At 40.7% G+C, this 27,499-nt stretch overlaps 1 protein-coding gene across 4 annotated transcripts in view; it reads left to right on the top strand.

The window, feature by feature from the left end:
- Nucleotides 1–20,304: 20,304 nt before the first annotated feature.
- Nucleotides 20,305–27,499, top strand: part of CHST9 (carbohydrate sulfotransferase 9) — a 90,186-nt gene continuing 82,991 nt past the window's right edge. Inside the window, exons 1-3 of one of the 4 annotated variants that reach the window (XM_065668168.1) lie at nt 20,305–20,510; nt 21,202–21,338; nt 26,493–26,552. The gene's annotated coding sequence lies outside the window, so the exon portion shown is untranslated. The other 3 variants (XM_065668171.1, XM_065668169.1, XM_065668170.1) reach the window with 3 other exon arrangements.

The following is a 27,499-nucleotide window of genomic DNA, read 5'->3' as shown; positions in this document are numbered from 1 at the left end:
GCTTTTAGGCAACTAAACACTTCATGTATGTTTACATGTGCTGCAGCAAGGACATGAATTCTAATTTTCTCTAAATATCCCTGTGGATTTTAATTGCACAGTAGTAGGATCATGATATTCTGTCTTCTGAAAGGTTTGTTCTTACATATTAAAATTTATCATAGTCAGCAGAAGCCTTGTCCAAGAAACAATCATTTAACCCAAGCCTTAGCTCTGTGGTCTCTGAACGACAAGTCTGCTCAGGTGTATGGTTATTGCATCTTGTCTTTCATCTGTTAGTGGAAGGGATCTCCACTAGTGCTGAAAGGCATCAGGAGAAGATCAGTGTTGGCAGAATGAAAACTGTGCAAACTCTTTACTTGGTTGTTACTGTGGGATTATGCCCCTGCTTATAGTCCATGATCTGTAGTGTCACAGTGAATACTTAAGAGTCCATGATCAGGGATGGCTTACAATGAACAGCTGTGTTGGTACTACCCTCAGTTGTCCATCCTGACCATGGCTGCTGCTTGCCACCTGGGCCACTCACTAAAACAAGCTTCATGAGCACAGGCAGGTCACATGAGCTGAGGTATTGATGGCTGGGCAGGCAGATGGACAGGAAAGTTGATCACTCCTGCCCGTGAGCCTGGGCATGCAGCGAGCACACTTGCAGCTAGCTGGAGTACATCATGATTCCTGGCAGGGCTTCAACTTGCAAAGTTAACTTTACTCAAAAGAAAACTGTGCCAGATTCTGGTCTTTGAAGATTTCGGTAAGCTTCTTTTTGAGGGAAAAAGGATTGCCAACTGGGATTTTTCATGAGTTGACTGCTTTTCAAAGATCTCTGTGAAAGGGGCTTGGTTAAGGGCATTGCTGGGGGAAACCAATTATAATTTTCAAATATGTTAGACTTAAATAAACATTTAATTAAAATAAGACCAGCTCTTTCAGCCATTGCTTGTCTTCTCCTGTTTGTAGAGTTGGGGAGTTCTGGGGAATTCCTGATACTACATATTTTTTGACAGCGTCAGCAAACTTTCCAAACTAACCTTCAGTATTTTCTTTCCCTTCCTCCCAACTTCTTTTCTCAGATGCTTTAACCTACTTTTTAGTCTCTTATTTTTTCCTGGTTTTCCCTACTTCTTGCAACCTCCAGTTTTCTTTTAATCATTCTCTCCTTGCCCATTTATTCCCTGGTCCCTTTTCCATACTTTTTTCCCTGCTCTTTCTTTCCCCAGCCCAACTGTACCTCACCACAACCCAGGTTATCTCCACAATAGCCTCTGCCTAATGATGGAGAGAATACCCTGAAACATCAACTTTCAGCAGCTGGGAGTCAGGAGGGTATATGGGATATGGCTTTTCATCCCCTTGCTGGTTTGCATCACTCTTCTTCAAATGCCCATCTACCTTTGGAGGCAGCAAGAGATGTACCTGGGCTAGCAAGAGGCAGAATGGAAAAAGATTATATTTTTTACTTGTTTAGCAGCTCCAGCTGCTGCCAGGCAGCCCAAGAAGACCCATGGGGAGTAGAAGTGTGGCAGAGGGCCACAGCAAGGGCTGTGGGAGGGGGGGCTCCACCTGAATGACATGCAGCACACAGAAATCTGTTTCCACTAAGGTACAGTGCTCTATTCAGCATTATAACCACAACAGCACATGCAACATTGAATGCTGAGTGTGAATCTTTGAAGTTACTAAAGCCTATAAATATCTTCAATAAAAGCAAAGGGAAAGTGTTGGCCACACCGCGTTTTTATTTCAAAAACATCCAACTGATAGTAGTCTGCCCCAGGTTTAAAGTTCTCCCACCTCCAATATAATTTGATTTTAAATAGTCCTGCTTTTTCTTTTCCCTTTTTGCCCTTTTCCTCAAGGACATCCAATGCTTAAGTATGTTTTCTTGGTAAGAAATTATTAAGGAGCATGATATTGCATTGAGATACAGTAAATGTAAACAGTATTATCATCCCTATTTTGCAGAGGGACAAAGAAGGTATTGTGCAGTAGCTGGTGACACTGGCTGCTATTAGACATGCATTAATGCGATAAATTGTGACTCTTTTCTACACGTCTTCAACAATACAAAATATGCAGCTTAGCAAACAAGGGCAGCAAACAGACGTGTACCAACTTCAAACAAATAAACAAAACATAGCCTTAGCCATTCCTACAGCTTTGTTAGAACTATGGCATTATTTGCAAAATAAAAAATAATAATTAGTATAATCCAGTAAAAAGCTCCAATTCTGTTTAAAAGAATGTGACTGAATTCTTAAATAAGGCTCCTATGCATGTTTCTGCTCAGGCTTGTCTTTCTACTGCTCCATGCTAACTATAAAACATGATTTTTATTTGCTGTTTTAAACTATGCAAAATGCACAACAAAATCCTGTAAACTTTGCCTGTCAACCTTAATTTCTAGGCTTTTCTAGCTTTTAAATGTTTGATCTTATAAATCTTGTTTGTCAGTAACATCAGCATTCTTTGTCCTTTTACTGTAATGAAAGTTTTGGAGATATTCTGCTTTACATCTGTGAGTACTATGTGAAGAACTATCACCTTCTTCACTTATCAACTCATTCTCAAAAGCAGAAGAGCTTTTTAAATTTTCATAGTGTAGCAAAGTTAATCCAGGAAGATTCAACAGACTGGGGAGTCTAAATTAATCTGGATCAGGTGAGGAGATATTTCCAGAGTCACACCATGATACCCAGCCTACTTACAAACTCTGTTTCAGCTGTGAGCAGGCTTTTCAGACTAGAGGCATTTCAAAAGAAAGGAAAATATTTAGATCCTACTGAAGTTTAACAATTTCTAACAGTCCAGAAAAAAGTAAAAACATATTCACAGTAACAGGTTCCTCTGCCAGTTAAAGTTTTTAAACAGCACTGGAAAGATAAGCCTACGTGTAGATCACAGTCAATATCTTTTGTGTCATGGGTTTGATAATGGTGCTCTGAATTTTGGAAAACAGAGTTACTCAGAGATTTGACTGCAAGCACCTTTCTCTGCATTCTCATACAAAGAGTCAGTAAAAAAGTATAATTTTATTATAATCTTCTAGTAGATACATGTTTAGCTATAGTAAAGAAAACCAAAATACGATAGTTGCCATTACTCTTGTCCACACCATGGGACAACTACCAGTTTCTTCATAACTCCTGTCCCTCTGATAAGGATTAAATTCTGCCATCTGTTAAAATACAAAATGCAATGTGGTTTAAATCCTCATAAAGAACAAGACATGGAGCATAACTCCTGTTTTTCAGTTTCAAAGGTAAATTGATCTGTAATCAATGTGGAGATTTTAGTCACATTCATGGCTTTTCAATTGAATGAAAACAATCAGTCCAATTTTCTCTGCTTTCTAAACACCACTAAAATACAGATTTGGTGTTCTGTAAATACAATAAAATTTTATATTATACCCATTAATATACATATGCATTATCTTGACTTGCATGCATCAGTTATTCTATAGTACAGATGAATCACTAAATCCTTAATGTGTTTTCACCTACGGAAAATAATCCAGTGCATGACATTTACCGAACTACAGACATTTGACATACTAAGCATGTCTGAAAGCATCTCTCCTGTCTGACCAAATCACTAAATTAATGGTGCAATCATGTAAAACATCTCTTTCTACATAAAATGTTCATCATATCTTAATCGTCATTTGATACGTCAGGTCCATCATTTAGAGAGAATAATTTCCATGCAGGCATGAAGAAGAAAAAAATTCAAAACAAAGCCAAACATTTCTCCTGTATTTAACAATATATATAAAATAATATATATAATATTATATGTATATATAATTCATCTCACAGGGTCTACTTCTTGCTACTAGGAATTCATGCATGTGAGTAAAGAATGGCAACCTTACCATAATTTTAAAACTCTAAATGTCTTTCCCATGTAAGGAATTAATAGCCAATGGGATTTGCTATATCTTGAAATATGAATAAAGACACAGAGCTCTATCTGAGGAATTAGATCCTGTAAACCATGTATTTCTCTGATGTTTATATCATTCAGGTTTGTCATGAAAGTTCATAGAATGTTATATACATCTCTGAGGACGTGTTTTGTTTAGTTCTGCAGTATCTGCATTCATATTTCCCCTACAGCACTTTTGAAAAATACTGCCTTCAGCAATCTGACAGCTGAAGCGACCTTGCAGTGGCAGCTCCAATGGCAGCAACAGGAGTTTATTATGACTATCCCATGACTGCATTTCAATCCTCATCAGTCAGGAGATACCCCCTCTCCTGCCCTGCAACATTTTTGATGTGTTTTGCAAAGCTGTAAATGACACTACTATTTGTGAGTCAGGGCTTTTAGATGGCGAACACTCTGTTAAGAATTACAAAGGTATCTTTATCTATTAATGGCTCCACTGTTTGCCAAGCTGCATTAAATTTAATTTAAAACTAGATTCTGCCTGCTGGCAGCAAAACATCTCAGCCAGGGCTCATATGAGGCTAGGATTTTGTCCTTAAAAGAAAAGCTGATGTTGGTTACGTTTTGTCTTAAGCATGTACAGTAGTGGCAGATGTTCTTGGCAATTGTTAAATGAGCTCCAGATGGTAGCTTAGAAGTTTGACCTTAAATATTTTCTAACCTTCAGCTGTAATTATTAAATAAAGAGATGTATAGATGCATGGCTTGTTCAGTTTTTCCTCTGGATTTAGACAGAAGATAAAATGATGAGGTTCATCAAGAAGATGGATGATGATATTACCTTGTCTTGAATTCATTGAAAGTGAAGTTTGATAGAATCATCTGTTCACCATTATCTATAAAAAAGATTTTAAGGGGAAAGAAATAGCCTACTAATTTTACTCTTTTTAGTCCTCATAAAAACAAAAGAAAACCAGTTTTCTGGTTGAACCTTTTATTCATTGTTTGATAAAATTTCATCCATTTATGCAGATTGTTTCCTGCTAGGCTGCTCAGAGTAAAGCCTAACTTGATGTGTTTATCCTAAGAGAGAACAAATGACTCAGCTCTCAGGTTTAAACAACTCTTTTAATTTGCTTTGTTCTTCAATATGATGTGCGTATTTTTAGATCATTTACTACTCTTAGCAGAGTAATCACCACATAGTTTGCCAGAGACTGTAAGAAAGACCATCTCTATGGGAAGCTTTATAATTTTGAAAATAACATCTAAAATCACTGAAATCTCTTGCCTACTAGAATTATTATTTACATGCAGAGATAAAGGAGGATAACTCATTGTTCATTTCCTCATTAGAAAATAAAACAACCTGTCATTGCAGTAAAACTTCTGTATGCCACTTCCAGAATGGGTACATGTAGCAAGTAGGTGATTCTGAATGCACAATAGGCATATACTTAACACCACTGTCTGATTTTAAATTAATTGGTTTTCTCCATTAATTTCCTTTTTCTTTAATACACCCACTATTTTACCATTTACACATTTATTCTGAAGATGTATTCCTTCCAGCAGAGAGCAGGTAAACGTCCATCTCAGAATGGCATCAGGCACAGGACAGGAGCCAGGTCCTTTCAGGGCACAGGGCAAAGGCAGACCAGTGGGGGCACACCACAGCTGGGCTCTGCACACCGCACTTCCCTTCTGGGGAAGTTTTGGCAGTGGGAACGGACAGGGCTGTGCTCATGTCTCACCCCAACATGGGCTTGAAATAACAGGTTAAATGTGATGCATCCATGAACAGGACACCAAGAGTACTATTGCATCTGGTAATTTAGACATAGTCATAATAATAAAAACATCAGATATGGTCTGGTCCTGTAGACCTGCTTGACTGACCTGATGTCCTTCTATGACAAGGGGACCCACTTAATGGATGAGGGAAAGGCTGTGGATGTTGTCTGTCTAGACTTTAGATTTTGACACCGTTTCCCGCAGCATTTGCTTAGAGAAACTGGCTGCTTGTGGCTCATACTCTTCGCTGTGTAAAAAGCTGTTTGCATGGCTGGGCACAAAGAGTGGTGGTCAACGGAGTTCAATCCAGCTGGCAACCAGTCACAAGTGGTGTTCTCCAGGGCTCAGTACTGAGGCCAGTTCTGTTTAATATCTCTAGTGATGATCTGGAAAAGGGGATCAAGGACACCTTCAGCAAGTTTGCAGATTACACGTCTGGGAGTGTTGATCTTCAATACCACAGGCGTGGGGAAAAGCTTCTGGAAAGATGCCTGGTGGGAAAGGACTTAAGGGTGCTGGTCCACAGCTGGCTGAACATGAGCCAGCTTGTGCCCATGTGGCCAAGGCAGCCAGCAGCATCCTGGCCTGTATCAGAACTAGTGTGGCCAGCAGGACCAGGGAAGTGGTTGTCTCTCTGTACTCGGGACTGCTGAGGCTGCACCTTGAATCTTGTGTTCAGTTTTGGAACCCTCACTACAAGACAGACACTGAGGTGCTGGACAGGGTCCAGGGAAAGGCAACAAAGCTGCTGGAGGGTGTAGAGCACAGGTCCTCAGAGTAACAGCTGAGGGAACCGGGGTTGTTTAGCCTGAAGGAAAGGAGGCTCAGGGGGAACCTTATCACTCTCTACAACTACCTGAACGGAGGTTGCAATGAGGCGGGTGTCAGTCTTTTCTCCAAATAAGCAACAGTACATGAGAAAATGGCCTCAGTTTGCTCTAGTGGAGATTTAGACTGGATATTAGGAAACATTTCTTCAACAAAAAGGTTTTCAAGCATTGGAACAGGCTGCCCAGGGAAGTGGCTGGGTCACCATCTGTGGATGTTTTAAAAGATGTGTACGTGTGGCACTGACATAATTTAGTGGTAGACTTGGCAGTGTTAGGTTAATAGATGGACTCAATGATCTCAAACGTCTTTTCCAACCTAAATGATTCGACGATTCTATATCCTACTGCTTCAACCACATTTCGCACCAGAACTGCTGCACCGAAACTAATGAAATTTAGAAGGCAAAAAATAAGTCTAAAGAAAGCCTGAAAGTACAATCTGATCCTTCTAGTAGCAAAACACTTCTTTCTTTTTGAAGGAAAACAACTCTGGAAATATTGACTTGGAAATATTTAAAGGTTGCCATCGATCATATCTTTGATCCATAGATAAATTAAGAAAATAAGATCTAATAACATATCTTATTAAAGCTGATGAATGTAATCAGCAGCTTTCAGCCTGACTGAATATTGAATACTCCTTTATATAGCAATAATTCAAAAAAGTAGGAAGCCATTGCCTAAGGTAAATGGAAATAAAACCATGAGGCCAAAAAGGGTTCCCTAAAATTAACTGCAAAGCAGTCAGGCCGTGATACTGATTTATGCAAATGTGCCAGCAGGCAGGCAGGAGGACCCATCATTTAGGGACTGACCCTGGAGCAGGCAGAGAGGTTTGGGGACAGCCCTGGGTTGCTGAAACGGGCACCTCGCTGCCCGTGCCTATGCCCCATGGCTTGAGGGTATAAAGGCAGACCCACAATGCCCAAGCAGCACCTGGATGTATAATCTGTGTCTCTACCCCACAGACTCACATACCGGGCTGCAGCCAAATATTTCCAAAGTGCACAGATCTAAAAGCTATAATTAATCTTTCTGCTGTTAGTTTTTACTACACTTCACACATTGCCTGCTTCCTGCTGGAGCACTGTGCCCCATACACAAAGTAAAAGGTTCCTTACACAAGTATATAATCAGCACTGATATGATGTACCTATCTTTCATACCCATTACTCATATTTTGCAGAGTGCAGATTGATTTTCTTGTCTTTGATTAAATATATGGAAAGCAATTGAATTTTGATTTAAAAATACTAACAGTTTGCTATAGACTTATTTATCATTGTGTTCAGACAAACAAAACCAACTGTTCTTTTCTGCATTTTCTCCCCAGGGGGACATCATGGAGTGAAGCCTCAGTCCAGCTGACCACTCGGAGTGAGTGTGGTACAAGCTTATGTCAAGTTTGGGCTCTGAAGAAGGGAGGAAAAACAGTTTCTTTCTTTTTTAAGTTGCTGTAGAATAGAAGTTTTTATCTTGATAATCACAATGAATTCATTAAGTGTAATTTGAAACCAGCCTGATACAAAATTGTTCAGAAGTCTGTTAAAATCAATGTAACTATGGAGTGAGTAATTAGAATTCAGTCAACAGGGGAAGTTGCTGACTCTTAAGACAGAGAAATCAATATATATTTTGGCAGAAATCATAAATTGCAAGGGCTACATTCAGAAGGCAACTTGTTTTATACTTTAAAGATTACCAATTAGTTACATCTTTCACTTGTACTTCCTTTGTGGGACTCTACCCAGTGCCCACAGAGCTCTTTCAAGCCATACTGAGATCTTTTTCCTTAATCATGGAAATCTGGTTCATGATTAGCAATTTTAATGTTCTGATCAACTTAGGAAAAATGTCAATTTAAAACAAAGAAGAAGAGAGACAGAGACAATTTTGTTCATGGCATCAAAAAATTCACTCAGGCAGATTGCTTTAATACTCATGCTAATCATTAAGGTAAATACAAAGAGTTAGTCTGAAGATGTCATCTCACAAAAATTGTTTTGTTGGTATATCTGGGATTTGGAGCCTGGTCTAGAATAAAGCTGCATAAGGTTCTGTAACAGACCTAGAGGTGTGGAGAAGGTAGCTGAAGTGGTTACCACCTCACGGTACAAACTTGGGTGTTTGAAGAAAGAGGTTAGAATTTAAGTACAAAGTGTGCAACTTCCAAAGCTGTTAAGGTGGCTTCACAGTAAAGCTTTGACACAAACTTTGACACAAGCTTCTGTGTTTTATTTTTAGTTTTGTTGTTTGCTTTTAATACCAAATCCCACTTACAATAAAAGCACAGAAAAACAATGTTAAATTGAATGCAAAAATATTTTATTACCTGGCTCAAGCCTCCTCATCAAAAATTAGCATTAACAATTATAATAAAAGCATAGAAAAACAGTGAAACCACACGCAGATATACTGTGCTACCTGTCCTAAGCCATCTCATCAAAGATGAGTATTAATAAATTTAGCAAGCTTTCTGAGCAAGGCCCACCAATTTCAGTTGCTGGATTTCACCTCTGAAGCATGAGATAAAAGCAAGCAAACAACTTTCCAGAGTAAAATAAACAGGAAAGAGATGAGAGAAGAGAATGACATGCAGTATGTTGACCTAGAAAAAATGCTAAGTAATAGATTTTTTTTCTGTGATCTGTAGGAGATTCTCAGTTCATCTGCACATGGTCTTGCTTATAAAACAAAAAATCCTTTTCTCAATCCTGCAAGCTAAGCTTAGCAACTACCCCATCTGTTGAGCTATAGTAGCAGGCAGGGGCCATACTCTGTCACTGGGTGTTATTTGTACAAAGGGTACAGTGTAAGGTTGTTTTGCAGCAAGCAGTGACCTCCTTTTCAGCTGCCTGTTTGGGGATTTGTACTAGGCACCTCCAGACCAAGACAACATTTGTGTAGCTGCGCACTGACATCATTCATTTGTTCCCTGAGGACACCAAAAAAAAAGATCAGTGGGTTGCAAGTGGGTCCTGTATTTCTGTCCTGGGCTGGTCAAGTCTTGCTTCCCTTTAGGCCAGAGTACAAAACCTCACCTCTTTGCAACTCCTCTGTCCCATATTCAGGTCAGCTCTGTGACTAGAGGCTGGTCTGTGCAATCACGGGAACTTATTGCTGATCCCAGCATGCCCTGGTTTGGCGTTAAGAGTAAACCATTTTAATAATCTAGTGTAAATCTCAGTTTTGTGCACGTCTTCAGCTCCATCCTGCAGAGAAGCTCTTAAACTGTTTGGGAGCCTCTGCCATTTCATATTATGCTAGGTAGGCTCAGCTTGCAAAAAGGAAAGTACATTGGCAGCAGGCTTTCTTTTTTTATCACCGCTAAATATCAGGCTGACAAGACCGATAATCTTCCTTGATTACTTCCTTCACGTTTTATTAGAACATGTTCCTGCATTCATTCAGATATTTAATTTCACTATTGATGGCTGCTTCCTAAAACACAAACAATTCTGTCTTGGTTTGAAAGAACGTTTATATGATATCCAATAATTGCCTTAAGTGACAGCAACCACCAGTACTAGCTCAATCCATTCTCCAAGGTTGCTGGACTCAAGAGCATTTTCAACTACTAATTGTTTTTCTTCATGCTTCTTTGTTTTTCCCTTAGTCTGGTAATTAATTTCTTCATTCCTCCCTCAGGTTTTCATGTTCACACACTAATTTTCTTCCTCAAGCTCCTGAAATGTTTTTGTGTACCTTAACCTCCGGATAGAGCTGCTGCCCTCCTGAGCATGCACCTACTTCTTACATGGGGCTCTGCTAAATGAGGTAACTCAAGATCTGCCCTCAGAAGAGTCCCTGCAGATTTATGCAGGTATGGCTAAATGTGGGGTTAGTTATTTACAGATAAAATACCTTTTCTCTTGCAGGTCCTCCAAGCATGAAACATTTGACTGCTACATGTAGTGGGAAGGTCTAGACTTTTTGCACTGGCTTCCTGGCTGGGAACTGTCTTGTCAGAGAGATCCTGAGGAGCTGCTCTTTTGCTGCTTGATCCAGGGACAGACAACACCTAAAGGGATTTTCTAAATAGTCATAGCATCACCAGGAGTTACACAGATAAAGACCTAGATGGGCTCAAAGGGAAAGCAGCAAGGAATTGCTATGGTTGTCAGACTCTGTGGAAACAATGACTCAGCCTCTGTGAATACCGAGGAGGGTACTGGCTTGGGTGATGACAGTGAGCTGTCATTATCTTCAGCACTCTCAACCCAAAGCTTTTGGCAGCACTTGTATGAAAATTACTCATGCTCAAGCAGCAGAGCTCAGACATGCCAGAACAAAATGTGTTACACGTGCCCGTTATAAACTGTTAGTTAGCAGTAGGATCTCAGTCACTCAGCCCTATGACTATTTTTGCCGTGACATGCATTCCCCATAGATCTTGCAATAGTTGTGTGTAAATACTTTCAAATATTTACACTGATTTACAAGATCACTGTATGCAGTGGAAATCAGAAATGTGAAATTTGTTGACCTGCTCTGATCAAGTGATTAATATAATCTCAAATGAGAAAGTACGCATTCTTGGAATACAGGATCTTTCACTATCTCATTTAAAGGAAAATTTTGTGTTATGAAGCATGTAGGCCTGTTAAGTTACGGGAAAGATATTCTGTCTGACTGTTCAACCTACCCATATATGCAAAGCTACTATACATTAAAAAGATGGAGAACATATATGTATGCTTCAAGACATTAAATTGCATGTACTTGATATTACAGCTTTTCTTGTCAAAATATTCCATCTTTTGGTTGTGATGGTGATAGAGATAATAGTGGCAGTTCTGGCTTTCTAAGACTAAGATGGGGGAAAAAAGACCTTGCTAAAGCAGAAAGTGTGATCATAACAATGCAGAAATGAAAAAGGACGCTCAGGGGCAAATGTAATATCTGAAAGGAGCTGCAACTCATTTATTGGAAATTACTGGGTTTCATACTAGCCTCATCATCTTAAAGGATCACATTCAGTCCTCTCTGATGGCTTAAAAGTCTCTTTCCCTATATAATGTAATCTTTACAGACAGCTGCTAGAGAATGCAGCATAACGAAGGCAGGTGCTGAATATAAGATACATTTATGTTATAAGGTGAATTTCATACATTTTAGTTGAAGTTGATCCATCAGTTGCACACCATGATCTGATGTAGCTAAATGAGAGGCCCCATTTTGCTGCTAGGGTCGCAGAACGGAAATCATATGTATAGCCTGTAGCCCCAGCATAGTATTTCAGCACTATGCATACACTTGCAGGGGACAAGGAGACCTGAGCAAACACTGCTAACTCATTCACTCTGACCTTCTGTAGAGGATACCATAGCCTTATATTAAAAACACTAGTCTAAAAGCATGTTTGCAGATACTTGGAAAGAAAATATTATCTCAAGGCAAACTGCCTCTATCTCATTTGCTAAATATAACATAATTACTTTATTAAAGCATCTCTCTTGTCCCCCTCCCTCCACCCCACCATGTAAATCTGCAGTTGGTGATGGTAAGACTGGTGATTCAATGAGAGCCCGAATTTTTTTCCATCTTGTTAGTCCCTGCTGATAGTTTTGAGGCAGTCCTCCATAAAATCTGTTGTTTCGCAGTTGGCAGCTAGCAGCTGGCTATTTAGTCCACCTGGAAGAAAGGATGTGGCAGTAATTTTCTGCAGGTCCTGGGGTGTGAGAAGAGCAATCACAGGTGAAAACTCTAGAGTAGTCCAGGCTGCAGGCACAATGGGAGCCGAGTTTCAGGTTGTGAGGGTCTGGACTTCTAGGTTAATAAATCCGAACTGCAGCGAGAGAATGTATTTGGTTCTGTGTGGTGTACAGACCTCTGACAGCAGGGTGTCAATGGGATTTGCTGATAATGGTTTCCCTGTGAGCTACCTAACATACAGGATTTTTTTACAGCAGACAATCCTGAAAATACTATTTCAATTTATTTGCTTTTGAAAACACAGCTTGGCAGTTGGTTTTATTACACTGACACAAGCAGCAACTGTGTACCTAACACCAATTTGATGTCTGTGAAAGAGATAAAGGAAAATAAACAAAAAATTCCTGTTACTTTAATTCACTGCTGGAAGTTTCAATTGGTTTCATAAGCTTAGCTCTTTTCAGATAACCTGCAAATTTGAAACAAAGGAACATACAAATATATCTATAAATCAAAAGAGCATACAACATCACATATGCACATAAACTTACATGTCTTGACCTTACATATACAATCAAAAAATAGCTTAAGACAGCTGTAGATGGAAAATGTGGTTGATGACAACCCAAAAATGTCAGGTTAAGGATGTAAGTGTGTACAGGGCCCACATTCCCTGCAGTTTCTTCTCCTAACATTGAAATAAAAAAAACTTTAGTCACAACTGACAGAGAGCTTTGCAGTTTATAAACAACACAATAAATAATTTTATCTGTGCTTTACTTTTACTGACAAATATTTGCCTTGATGATTGTAAAGCTTTCCTAAACAATATATTTTGTACCTAAGCATTTAGCTTTAAAGGGGTAATTATGAAGCAGAGCACTTATTTGTAAAGCAAACAAAAGAATAACAGGCTGCTTTGTTTCTTCTTTAGCTGTTTTCCCATAGTAATTAGGATAACCCCCAAAATCACAAAACAGCAAAAACAGTTAAGTTTTTCCATTGCCAAAATTTTGTTAAATTCCTAAATACACATTAAAAAAAAAACACCAAACCCACAAAACAAACAAAAAACCCCAAACAAACAAAGAACCAACCAAAAAAACCCCACCAAAATTAAAAAAAGTATAAACAATCATCCTACTTGTGAAGCCCAGATGAGGTGTGTATTAGTGTACTAGGAAAGGCACTTGAGAATAGGCTACATTTCATTTGTTGTTAGCAAGTGCTTGATTGCGCATAGAGATGTTTTCCTACATAAAGGTGAGCCCTAAAATTATTTCAGATTCTCTCATGGAAGCGGTGTTAGATCACATTCCTCTCTCCAGATGTGGAATAAGTCTATAGCAATGAAAGCACTGCAAGAACGCACTTGAAGAAGTCCATAGTCTGTCTCAAGTTACTTATTGAGTATTCTTAAAGTTCATTCCAGAGATGGAGAGAGGGAAAATAACGACACCATCTAGAAATGGTGAACTGAATAGTCACAAATCTAAAGAAAGCCCTGGCCAGGAGAGTGGGTCATTTAAAGCATCCTTGAGAAAACTACTGTTATTCATCAGGTTTACAATGACATAGAGACAGAAAGAAGTTGGCTTACACTGAATTAATGAGTGAAAGAGATAAATTCACTGCAGAATTCAAACACAGGGTAAAGGATGATTGCTTCCTATTAAGGAAGGAAACTGCTCTAGGTCTTGGTTTCCTTAGGAGGAAGCAATGATTTACCATGTAAGAGCTTACCACAAAGAAGGCAGTAAGCTATTCTGTGTCCTTTGGGAGAAAATAAAGGGCATGAAATCAATGAGGGAAAACTAGATTGGTTATGAGGAAAAGTTTCCTAAAAATAAAGAAAAACCTTCCTGGGAAACCTAATTACTAGAGAGAAAGTAAGCCAAATCCTGGAGAGCATGGTTTATACACAATCGAGCTGAGCCGAGCCAAGGGAAATTAGCAGGAAACCTGTGAGATATGTTAGATTTTATGATTCCATGGCTCCATCATGGCATTCACTTGCACTTTCTTCTACAGCATTTTGCAGCAGTGGATCCTGAAGGCAGGAAAACCAGCTGTAGGTATGAGACAGGAGAGAAATCCCTGTAGCTGGAGAACTCTCTGCCATCACCCCTGTTTCCAGAATAGCTCTAAGCCTAGTTACCAGCCTGAGCTAAAATAATGCTTCCAGATCTCCTCTTTGAACAGTCAAATATTAGAAGCATACTTAGTTTTCCCAGGCTACTGTTGATTTTCGTGTGCAAAGTTATGCACTTTAGTGTTTGGAAAGCTTTATTATGCTACTATGAAGATACAAAGTTTAATTGCCCATGCATGCTGCTAGCTCCCAAATCCATCTCATCTCCCAGTCTTACCTAAAAGCTCTTAGTATGTGAGGTTGTTCCCAGAACAAGGAGCACACATAATTCCAAGTAATGATCCAGCTAGGAGGAGGGATAAGACAATGAGATGTGCAGTTTCATCCACCCTGCTAGATCCTATGCAAATCAGCACCACATAATAGTCACCTCCATCAAATACTGCCAACAGATCTAGCTACATTAGCATAGTAATTAAACTAAAAGTTTATAGATAAAAAAACATGGCCTAGCAGAGCAGTTACCATTGTCTCGGTGTAATATCTCCATCTAAAAACCCAGCTGTGTTGCCTGCAAACAGCAGGCAACAATAGGTTAACCTCTTGGTTATGCCCCCTCAAAAGCTATCTATTGTTTTATATGTATCTCAACCTCTTGCTAAGGGGAAGTGTGTAAAGAGCAGTGAAATTGCTTCCAAATCTCAGGCTAGCCAGCACACAACAAACTACACTCAGTACAGAGCATCTGACATTGTTTTCCTTAGACTGCCCTTGTAATGGTACTTTATGGAGCTACAAGGCATAGTACAATACTGACACTGTGGCCATATGTGAATTATTATATGATGACCAAACACTTGGGATTAATGCCCACACTAGATTAAAATAAATACATAAATAAAATGTAGTTCTTTTTCTGTCTCTTTCCTACTATACAGTGATTGATTGTCAGTCTGCCTAGTCCTTATTCTACTTTCTACCCTCATGTGCCCTAGAATTTCTCAGTAACTTTTTTTTCCTGGCACATATGAATACCATAATGTCATCGTTTGCTCAGTGTTTGAATTCAGGCTGTCAGAATGGGTTCAAAATATGTCCACTGGTTCTAGTAAGCAATGCAGACATTCAACATGTAGCACAATGCTGGCACTGGCTAAGAAAATTCTACACTGTTTTATTTCAATCTTCCTTTATCTGTGCTTCAGGGTGGCTGCCAGATTGTCATGTCACCGTATTTCTGTTTTTTATTCCAGGTATTTTAGGCTGGAAGAGAAACTAGAATACTGGAATTACATATTTAATGGTATGGTGTCTTGTTTCAACAGATTGTGAATCACTTTGGAGGCACACTCAGTTTCATGTATCAGTTCATTTCTCTGTCGATTTATATAGACAGCTTGTCAACAGATGTTGAATCAGTGCAGAACTTTCTACTACCAGGAGTGCTGTTGGGAGTAAGAGAATTTTGTTTGTCTCACATTCAGGGGATGTGTAGAGACCAGAGCACAATATTCAGATTTTACTTCTCTGACATTTAGTAGTTATGTAAAAGACGGTAAAATTGGTCTAAGAGGGGTTGGGGGGCAGAAGAGGAGTTCAGTCTGTGTATTGCCTAAGAGCAGTCAGTCTTAGCTGAGAAATACAGACTCCACAGTAAGGAGGGAGATGATCTGCTAAGATCTCTTCAATCAAAACTGAAAGACAAGCATGAAGAACATATCTTTCAAGATCTTTATGAATGCCTTTAAAGTATTTAAATCAAACAAGAAATTCACAATTAATTTTGTGGTGAACACTGTGATACCAATAACTGAAACACCAAAGAAATTGTCTCCCAGCTAGGCATTCTAATACAATAGGCTTTTCTTTTCCAGGAGGTATCATAATCTAGCATTATTTGGCAGAAAAAAAGAGAAATGTTTCCCCTTCTCTAGACCTAGGCAAACTAGAAATTACAATGTTACACAGATTTTACAAACACTGTTCAAAAGCCCTGGAAAAACAGACCTCTTTCAGAATCTTCTCATGGAAGTGATGAAGGTTTTCAGAGGAATTTCCTCCTTGCTTTACAAAACACATTTCAACAGAATCCTTCTGATGGTAGTTAAGGACTCATTCATCTGTGGCAGGGTAGCAGTCTTCAGATCTCATTTTTGGAGATGAGACATTTCTGGTAAAAGCATGACATCCTGATTTTTAGATGTCCTATCTAGGGAGACAGCACAGGGTAACTCACAAAGGATGCTATCACAGGAAACCCTTAGTCCGATCTGCAGCACACAGCTGGTCAGCCATGGAGTCAGGCCAGGTTGCTCAGGGCTTTATCAAGCATTGTCTGGAAAACCTCCCTGCATGGAGCCTGCAAATCTAGTACTTTGATCTAAGACGTAAATGCAGCATATAACAGCATGAGAACATACATACACCCTGATTATCCAGTGTTAGAGAAGAGGGAGTAAGAGAAGAGGAGCTAAGAGAAGGGGAGCTAAGAGAAGGGGAGCTAATCTTAACCTCCCATTCATATCTGTGGCTGGAAGACCTCACCAGACTTTTAAACACAGAATGAATTCACTTTTTCAGAAAATCAATTTTTAGGACATCCTGAGGCATTTTCCATCCCTGCAGCTCTTGACAGAGTAGTGGCTGCCATTTGAAGAACATTTTAGAATTGCAGTAAGATAATACACAAACCTTCAGAAAAAAAATACTGCAGCTACTGTTTTCTTTTGGCTATTTTTTGAGACAGGAGTCCATTAGAATAAAATAGCTTCACAGTTAACTCACTGAAGTCCTTAAGTCAAGTTGAGTTTGTTTTTAGGGACTTAAAAACAAAACTTTGTAATAGCTGAAGAACAACAGATACTCTGAATTGCCTAATATTTCTGAATGAGCACACAACTTGCTTCGAAAGGCTTTGATAATTACCCCAGTATGCCAGTTACTGAGCAAATGAATTTTATACTAAGTTGCTTGCAGTTTTTTTAAAGAAACAAGCAAATGCCCCATAGCAATGCTTAGTAGAGGCAAATTTTATCCTCCTAACTGGGAAAAGAAGCATGTTGTAGGCGGTGTATTTCTAGCTAATTAGCTGAAAATTAAAAAAGCTCAAGGAAATAAGATGAAACTACTTGCTGAATGGTTTATGCCCTGCAGCAAAAGACACCTTCATAATGATAAAATGCTTTTAATCACCAAAGGTTTGTCTGATCGGGTCTATATTGATATACAACACACAGCACTGAAACTGTGCCAGTGTGGCCCGTCCCAAAATTCACTGCAGTAAATGATAATGGTACTTGGAATGAATTTCACTAATCTAAAAAACCCTCTGAAGGTCTAATCCTTCCCATTTGGAATAGGATCAGGCCAAACAGGCACAGTTTTGTCCCAGCTGCTACCCAAGTCATGGTTTTCATATTAAATTATTCTTTAAACATAAGAATCACAGTTTCTGACTCTTTGAATGTGTGTATGTGTGTGGGTGGCTGAGCTAGCTTTGCTGTAAACTTTGTAAAATCTCAGATGGAAACCTGGGCTGTGTAGAAAGCTGAGCAAGAGCAAGAGGTTTCCTAATAGCTCACAGCAATGGCTCATGTGGTTTCCATCCCACCTCACACCAGGGAAAGGTCCGAGTGCCAACGGAGCATTTAGGGGACTGACACAGTGTGCACTAGCAGTCGCTAGAGAAGCACTTGCAAGCATCGGTAGCTGTAAGCTACTCTCCAAGCCAAACTTTCCTCCATGGCTGTTGCTGCTAAGCTGAGCTGGAAATCTACACAGAAAATGTGCTTAAGGAGCTTTAATTGGTCTTGCTGTAAAGTGGTTTTATTTCTACAAATTGACCTGTAATTTTTGTCAGGTTTCAGTTTCAATTCATGGCCTCTTACCTTTCTTCTCCAACTGCGCCTACTGCTCCTGTCACTGCAAGGAGGCATCACCACCCAGGCGCTGCCTCACTGCTTGCAAAAGGTGACGCTGCTAACTTTAACCATTGAGCTGCTTGTCTACCATGAGAAGCCATGAGAAACATGCAGAAACCTGCCAAGAATAGGGTTTCTGATGCAGGCGCTGGCTCTGTACCAACCCCCTGACACAGACAGACTGCCGCCGCCTTTTCGTAATTCATTTCTTCTTCGCTCCACGTCAGGCTTCAGAAGGTGCTGATTACATTTACGTAGCTGATGAGCTTCCTAACCCAGTGTCCAATTTCACCTGCATGTTGAATTTTTAATCTTGCAAAGAACTTAAATCCATAGCTGGAATATGCCCTCTGTGCTGGAAGAACCTGTGGTGGAACAAGTATTATACAAGCTAAATGCACAGAGGGGAGGAAATTGGAGGGGGACGGTATTTATCAAGTTGTAAAACAAGATTTGGCTTTATCCCAAAGCAATTAATTTATTCCTTTAACTGGAAAAAAAAAATATCAAGAAATCTGATCTTTTCACTGTTATATATAACCTCAATCAGTCCATGGGTACAGCCTGAGCAGATCAATCTGAAGAAATATGTTTGCAGCATGTACTTATTGAGTGAAATTAAATCTACAACACTCAGAAGGTTAATCTGTATACCCTTATTAGAAGCTTCAGTGACTTTCATTACAATCTTCTGAGTGTATTACCTCAGGAAACTAAAATTCAGTAGGCATGTTGTTTTTCTCTAAAATCTCACTGGCCATCAGGGACTAGTAGATCTGTAATTTGAATACGAGGGTGCATTATTTTTGTGAGGGCATATGGTTATCATAGTATCACATGCCTGCCAGGCTGTCTAAAAAGGGAAGCATGCTCAAATCTTTTGAAATAGCAAACAACTCGCATATTCTGCTGTTAAACTTACTTCCCTCCCTCCTTCCTCCCCTTTTACTTCTAATAGGGAGCCAGACAAGCTACAGATGTGAGGGGAGTAGTCTTTTCTCACCAGAACTTTAGAAGCAGATCCATGGGTGGCTTTAAATGAAAATAAGGAAAAATCTTTGTTCTCTGGGTCTTTTCTCAGCTGATGACCTCTATAATGAACTGCGATTAGGGAGATACTCAAGTGAGATAAAAGAGAGAAAATTTATAGCGCCACAGTGAAACTATACATACTCACACAACCCAACAAAAACTGGAGCAGGATGGTTTAGCGCTTGGATTGGAAACCCACAGGAACTCCCTTGTGCACAGGTCTTGCCTGCCCATGGCTGCTGCAGATCCTGGGGCACTTTTCAATGAACATGTCTTATCTCCAATGTCTAAGCTCTGGTGGGGATAATTACACTCTGCTTGGTTAAACCCCCTGGAAAGCAGAGCAGCACACAGCTTTCTGCTCTGCTCTGAAACACCGTCTTAAGCTGGTTGGCAGTGTTAAGCTTCACACTGAAAGTGACTGTTTTGCTGGCTGGAGAAGTGATCACTGTGTGCTGGCTATAACAGTGCGTGAGACGCTTTGAGACCTGTTAGGGTAGAATATGTAAAAAACATGAAGTGTTATGTTACTGTTATTCCAAGAAAGGCCTTTTGCGGTAAGTGAGCAATGGGGCAGTGACTTGAAGCATGTCAGAAGTGTGTATTGGGGTAATTCTAGGCATGTAGCACTGCAGTGAAATGCCTGAAGGGGAAGGGCTCGATAGAAGTGGTTTGAGCACAGCTCTGGAAAGTCCAGACTCCTCTGTGCTTACCCCATTTTAGCAAGAGCAAGAGATGCTTCTTCCAGGACTTCCTTGAAGAAACATAAGCGAAGCAATATGCCCGTTAGAGATAACATTATTTATCTACATGGCTAGTCTATTGTCAGAATAAGCTGGTAACGTTTGCAAGGCACATACGAAGTGCTAATAAACACTAATTAAGTATTTTTTCTATGCATCCCTTTTCCCACAGACGACAATAAAGTTTTTATGCCACCTGTTTCAGCAGCTAATTTACAGCTACGACTTGCCTTTACCTGGTAGCTTAGACACATTTGTTTGCTCGCACAGGGAGAGGCTACCTCCGGATCTGTAACGGCAAACAAAACCTGTTAGCAAAGCGCTTAATCTCCGGGGCGCTCAGAGACAAGGAGCGGCGAGCAGCAACCCGCGCCGCCGTCACACGAGCTCTGCAGCCACCGCGCCGCCGGGCAAACCCTCCCTTCACCTGCCCGGCAGGAAGGGACGTCCCCCCCCGCCAGGCCTCGGTGGGGGCTCTCGTTCAGGCCGGGGCCCCAAAAGTTTCGCGGTGAAAGTTTGAGCGCCGGCGCCTCCCGGGAGCGGTGGGCAGGTGAGGGGCTGCCGCGGGGGCCCCCACCCGGGGCGGAGGGAGGATGGGGGGGAGCGTGTGCGGAGCGCTGGGGGTTGCTGCGGGGTTGCTGCGGGATGTCCTCCCGGCCCCGCAAGCGGCGGCTCCCCGGGTGCAGCGCCCCGCCGGCACCGCCCAGCGCCGGGAGTTCCCCCAGCGGAGGCAGCGCCGCCGCCCCAGTACGTTTGTCGGGGACCGCCCGCAGGTAGACGGATCGAGGGGGTGAGGGGGGTAAAGCGGGGCCCGGTCCGGCTGTCTGCGGCAAGGGGCTCTCAGCCCCCGGGAGCCGCCGCCGAGGGTCGTCCCCTCTCGCAGAGGGCGGGCGGGGGGGGGGGGTGCCGGTCGTCCCCAAAAGTTTCGGGTAATACTGAGCCCCCCCGCCGCTCTGCAGAGCCACCAACTTTTCTGCTGACTCCTCGACCGCCCCACGCACCGTCATACTGCGGGAGTCGGGAATTCGGGGCATGTCTTCACAATTAAAAAACTGTCTAGTGCTGCCCGTGCGTTTTCAAGCAGTAGAGTGAGCGGCTGGGGCGGGCTGCAAGTCTGCTTGGCATGCTGATAACAGTTCTGTTCGCTGCAGTCTATAAACAACATCATATAAATGCACCAGTTTAAAAAATGTAAGATCTTGCCTTGACACAGGCCTTTTCTTACTCTCCCCTATCCTAAGAGGAGGAAGAAAGTCCACCTGCAACCCTGCCAGAAGATTGAGAGCTATCAAATTGCCTTCCTGTTAGCTCCAGCTTCCCAAAACACAGGTGACTTCCGTGGGGACTACTTGCTGACTTCTAGCAGTGCTTCAGGCAGGTAAGAGCTGTGTATGCCAATCTTTGCTGAGGTGCAGTGGGGTCCCCAGTCCTCACCGGGAGCTGTTACACAGAATAATAATGCTTTTTCCTTTTTTCAAAGCAAGATGTCCTGCAGCTGTAGAACGAAACCCTTGGTATGGAATAGTCTGGTAAACTGGTGAAGTTCCAAACCCAGCACTTTTAGTGCTGGAGTGTCTTCTCTGTTCTCTTTATATAAGCAAAACTTTTAATGACCCTGATGTGTTAACCTATGTACCCATGGACAGGACAACTCTGCATTTAGCTGTTGTTAAGACAAGCATACTTTTGTTTGTTTCTTTCTAAAGAATAATTAGTAGAACTTCAGCTTTAAATTAACCCACAAGTGGCTGAAAGTTGACATGTGTATTAAACTGTACAGCCTGAAGTCCAATAGAATTTATGGTTGAGGAGCAGGACCAGGTAAGTGGTTGTATTTGTGCATGTTCTCAGAAGCAGTGCATGTGCTATTGACCACTTTCAGTCACCTAGTATGAGCCCTATAGAAAAATTTAATGGCATCAGAAATTGACATATGCTTCTTTACTAAAATAAACCTTGTTTGAGTCCATTGTTTTGTTGAAAGGAGTTTTTTTCCTTTGTAAATATATTGAAAGGATAATGAGGAACTAGTGACTTTAATGGCCAAATCAAATGCAAACCATATTTTCTTTGCCACATTAATAATTTTGTATAGCATGTTGTGTGCTTTAAAGTGCATTAATAACAAAACATAATTGCTGTAACAACATTGTGGTCTGCAACATAACAAGGGAGAGTGAAGTCGAAATATGTTAAATATATGCAACTTGGCTGGGTGGGAAGTTACTTTGATGGTGTTGGTGTTTGGAATTTCCTGACTGCTCTTGAAATTTTAAATTTTTAAGCTCTATTTTTTTAGAGGGGTTTTACTGTTTCAGGATTTTCAGTGGGTGAGTGAAGGATGCTCGTTTTGTTTAAACAGTTCTCTCCTTTGACAAGAAATCCCTACCTATTAATACAAAATACTTAATTATTTTTTTTCTTACGGAATGCTAACAAGATTCTCTTAACTTGATTTGCAAGGTTGGTAGGTAATAATCTTCCATTACTGCTAGTGATAAAAGTTGTGCAGGCCAGATGGTGTCTTCCGTTACATCTTGACACAACCTTCTTATAAGCATTTCTTCAGGTGAAGAAGTTGCTGAGGTATCAGCAGCACTGATGTACCAGTGGGCCTGGATGCTCTGTATCTCCCTCTTTGTCACCAGGTACTGAAACACTGTCATGGGTTGAGAGAGAAGCTCATCGCTACATTGCGCTGTCTGTACTCAGTCCTGTTGTACTGAGGCCTGCCAGATTTTTTACCATACCCTGATCCGCCTCAGTAGATTCCTATGGACAGGAAGGGCTACATTATGGGAAGTTTGGTTTTTATTATTTTTATTTCAACAAATTTTCTCAGCAGCACTGAGTTTGGTTATCTTGATCTGGTTGCGCACTTAATTCAAACTTCTGGAAGGACTTTGACTTCACCCAATCATAATACTCAGTGTAACTTGCTGGACAAATTAAATGGCAAATATTGTATGTTTATTCCTAGAAAGCATTGGAATAAACTAGAATGAAGAGCAGCACTGCCTGACAAGAGGAACTGTGCAAGCATTGTCGAGAGCTGGAGCTGTGCCTTGTGTTAGTTGTTGTGAAGCCAGAAAGTTGAGATGTGGACAGTGGAAAGGTGATCCTGGAGGATCACTTATGCGTGAAGTAGGACAGAAGCTAACAGATGAGAAGTGAGGAAGGAGGGGGAGCGTTCAAGTGAGAAGATATCTGTGCCTTATTCTGCTGACTGAGCTAAAGTAGCATGGGCCAGTGTCCAGCAGGACATTCCTCGGTACAAAATTTTCTTGCTGTGATGCTCCAGTGGAGGCATCAGAAAACGTGTTCCTTCTTGAGGTGAGGAAGGAAAGAGGGGAGAAAAAAAAAGTGTGGGATTGCGGTGTCCTTTTCCTCCTTTTGCTTTCATTAATTCAGTTGCGTCTAAGGAGATGCTGAGAGGGTTTGAATTTGTGTAATATGAATGCTTTGACCATTATAAAGAACATCTGTTTTTTTCCCATTAGTACTCTGCTGGCTAAGACACGTATCTTGATCATCACTTTTTTTGCAGGTGAAGGAAGAAAGGTGGAGGGGGTATTAACAAAAATGTTTCTAAATTGTTTGAGGCAATCTAATGTTTTGCTTTTATATGGTTTTGATTTTGTGACTAAGTGATGGTGTGGGTAACAGTAACAAGGAAATCTTAAGTTAGCCAAGCATACTGCAAACAGATGCCATTGGTTTTGTGTAGTCTCGAATATGAAAAAGCCAGTAATGGTACCTCAGTACTGGAGGTGCCTCTCCTCAGCTACAGGTGTGTTTGCTTGCCAGGAAGAGAAGGGTGGATGATGTACTGAAATTAGGAATCATACCAAAAGCGGGAGATGCACTGTTCCCCATTTTTGGGTGGCTGTGCTACTTCAATTGCTTGTGTTGGCCCTGTTGAGGAATGTGAGTCTTCCAGCTGGACCCAAAACAGGCTTGGAAAAATGCAGGGGGTTTACATTAGAGGAATGTGGATTCCTGAAACTGTTAAATTTGACAGTGGCATTAAACAATTTGGCCTCAGAAGTTGTTGTGGTTTAAACCCAACCACAAACCTCTTTTACTCACTCCCCCCCTTCTTGCCCTCCCCCTGCTTCTGGAGGGACGGAGAGGAGAATCAAAAAGAATGCAACTCCCATGGGTTGAGATAAGAACAGTTTAGTAACTAAGGTATAACACAAATCACTACTGCTACCTCCAATAATAATAATGCTAAAGGAAATAACAAGAGGAAAGAATACAACACCTCAACACCAGCCAACCAATAACTCGCCCCACTCCCTCCAGCTGAGCACCGACCGATACCTTCTCCAACCCTGCAGACCCAACCCTTCCGGGTAACTCCAAGTTACATCCTGGGCATGACGTGCTGTGGTATGGAATACCTCTTTGGCTAGTTTGGGTCAGGTGTCCTGTCTCTGCTTCCTCCCAGCCCCCCCTCCTCCCTGGCAGAGCATGAGGCTCAGAAAGTCCTTGGCCAGACCAAACATTCGAGCAGCAACTGAAAACATCGGCGTTATCACCACTGTTCCAAGGCCAAAAGATCAAAACACAGCACTGTACTAGCTCCTAAGAAGGAGAAAAATGACTGCTGCTGCTCAACCCAGGACAGAAGTGAATGAATATAAATGTATCAAGCTTCTAAAATTTTGGGGCAAAGAGGTCTGTGTTGTCACCTAAGGCATGTAGTGGTTTTATCTGCCAAATTGACCATTTCTCCGTGATAAATAAGAACAATAGACAGTAATCTCTTTCCAGTACTCCAAAAGGACTTGAAGTTTTGGGGTGTTTGGGCCACTATGACATTTTCTGTGAAGGCTTGAGTTGAAACATGTGAGACATTGGGGTCCATACTTCCAAAAGAGATGGGAGGGAAGTCAGGCTAAAGTAAGAATCGAGTTCAGAATGTGTGAGAGGGATACAGCAGTTTCTTAGGCTACATTAGTTTCCCCATTGCAAGCATCCTATTCAGCAGGATGGTCAAGTCATCACGCCGTGGAGCCATGTTGCCCAGAACTGGAGGCAAGGAGAGATTTTCATCTTAACTAGGGATGCTGAACCTATGTCTGGATACAGCTGATCTCTTCTGAAAATACTTAGGTTGAAAGTAATTGCTTGTTGTCTCTTCCTTCACAGCCACAAGAGAGCATTCATCTTGATTAAAGAATATTTGCAGGATGCTAGAGTGTTATTCATGACCTTTGCTTTTTAATACTGAAGGAGCAAATTTGTCAGTGTTGTGCTGCCATTTTTCAAGTCCTACTAGAAGACTGCTAGACACAGACTTTTCTTAATGTCGCTATCGTTTTTTCATACGTGGGTTACAAATCACTACCTTAAATAAACTACTTATTCAAGCTGAAAAGCCTGAAAAAATCTGATAAGGTAGCAGAATAGCTTCAGATTTTGGATGGGTTTGATGTATTTAGAATAACCTGTGCTAAAATAGGTAGTCTTAATTAAAACTGATGTTACTCCTGTTTAAAATTAATCTTAAAACTTAGAGAACACAAAAACAAATAGTGCAGTTTCATATAAATTAAATTTAAATAAATTAATTGCAAGCAGCATGAAAACTCTTGATACAAAGATAATTGCTGTGACTGTGGTGGTGGAGTAAATTGGCTGTAGGGTTTTTGATAGTTAAAAAATGCATCATAAACTGCTGTTGCCCTCTAGGAATTTCTATCCACACAAAACTGAAACTACCCTAGTAGAGGAAACATCTGTTTTCTTACCCACAGATTAAATTTCTTGGAAGTGCTCTTAATTTTACTATGCATCTGATGATGCAGGGCTAATACATGGTGCTGCGTGCAACCATGATGGTGTTTGCTCAAGGTCAGCTGTATATTATGTGCTGTAGATGCATGTGATAGCTGGTATAGGTAAAGGAAGACCCATCAGCACTGTTCCTTAGGTAAATCCTTTGTGGACTGTAGTTTGATTAAACCAGCATTTTCTCACTTCCTGAGGTGGTAAGGTACACATTCCTTCTTCTGGGAACAGTTTTTAGCTGAATGTTACATGGCAGGTGTATGAGCCCTCCTGGTGGTAACAAGAGCTGGACAATAACGGATGAGGAGAGCAAGTGGCTGGGGAGAGCAGCAATGCCTGCCTGTACGTGTTGGAAAAGTTCATGCTTCATGGAGATGTGGTATGAGATACTTTGTTTTCCGCATCATCCGTGTGGCCTGAGAACAGTGTTCTTGCCCAGGCAAGGACACTAGTTCTCAGAAAGGAGGACTGATAATGCGACAGCTTTGTGTAGTCAGAGATGGAAACAAATGATAAAATCACAAAAGTGGGCTTATTCGGAAGAATGCCACTATTCATGGTTTGTGTCTGGATCACTAGCTTTTTTATTATGAGAATGTTATGAATCCCAAACAACTTTTCCAAAAGAAACTGATTCCTGCTTTCTAGTACCTCCAGTTTGATTAATTTCTGTCAAAGATACTCATTCAGACATCCATGTCTTATTTATTTGGCTTTTTTGTTTCTATTCCAGATGCTGTCAATGTCCTTCTACATGAACAGCACAGCTTTTGTCTGGGGGAAAACAGAAGAGGTTTGTATTTGTTGGTCCTTTGACTAATGGTTCTTGAAGCATTGCTTATGCTGGGAAGTGTCTGTCTTGTCAGACATTTCTAAAGACATGCAAACAGTGCATTTGCTGCATGACTGAAGTTAGGTGCAAAGACCTAAGTAAACCTTTTGGCATAAAAAAGGAAGACTGCAAATCTGAGCGTGCTGAGAGCATTGTATTAGAAGATACAAGAGATAACAGGAAGTGAAGAGCATTTTCTTTGGTTTTGCCCAGTCTTCACTGCTTCCTTCCAACCCTGTGCATCATCACAGTAGCTGCAAACAGGTACATGTATATAACACATAGGTAATGCCATCTCTGCAGAATCAAGACAGTAGCCGTCTTCCTTCCATGGTCCAGATTGAATCCAGATACTTCATGGCCATACAAAAAACTTCAGACAGAACATTTACATTCTGTTAATGTCTAGCTGTCTTCTACAGAACAATTATGTATAAAAGCATTAATATTTAAACTCTGGTTTACAGTTTTTGCAGGCTAGTGTATTGCTTTAGAGCAGCGTATAGTCTTAATGGCACAGAACTGGGGAAAAAAAAACCCACTTAAAAGCTCTGAATGCAGTTTTGTTGTTCTTGAAATCTTTTGTCTTTTGAACGCAGTTACTTTGTTCATTCAACAGCTATTTTTTAATGGGAGTTTCTGCTAAGCCTTATGTGTGTGTGTGTGAAACACAGCAATTATAGATGTAACAGTGCTGAGTTACTTAAAAATACAAATTTACAGAACATGCAGGACTTGTACTCTTCAGAATAACTCTTAGATGACTGCATTTTTCTTTTTCTGTTTATTTGGATGCTCATGTACTTTAGCTCTGTTAAGAGATTTCTCTTGCAAATATTTTTCAGTAAACTGTCTTCCTTTAAAAGCTTGAGTTTGTCTTTGCATTCTTTGTGTGAGTTTACCAGACA

This window comes from Lathamus discolor, chromosome 2, assembly GCF_037157495.1.
Source record: "Lathamus discolor isolate bLatDis1 chromosome 2, bLatDis1.hap1, whole genome shotgun sequence".
NCBI classification, from domain to species: Eukaryota; Metazoa; Chordata; class Aves; order Psittaciformes; family Psittacidae; genus Lathamus; species Lathamus discolor.
This window is presented reverse-complemented; position numbering and strand designations above follow the sequence as displayed.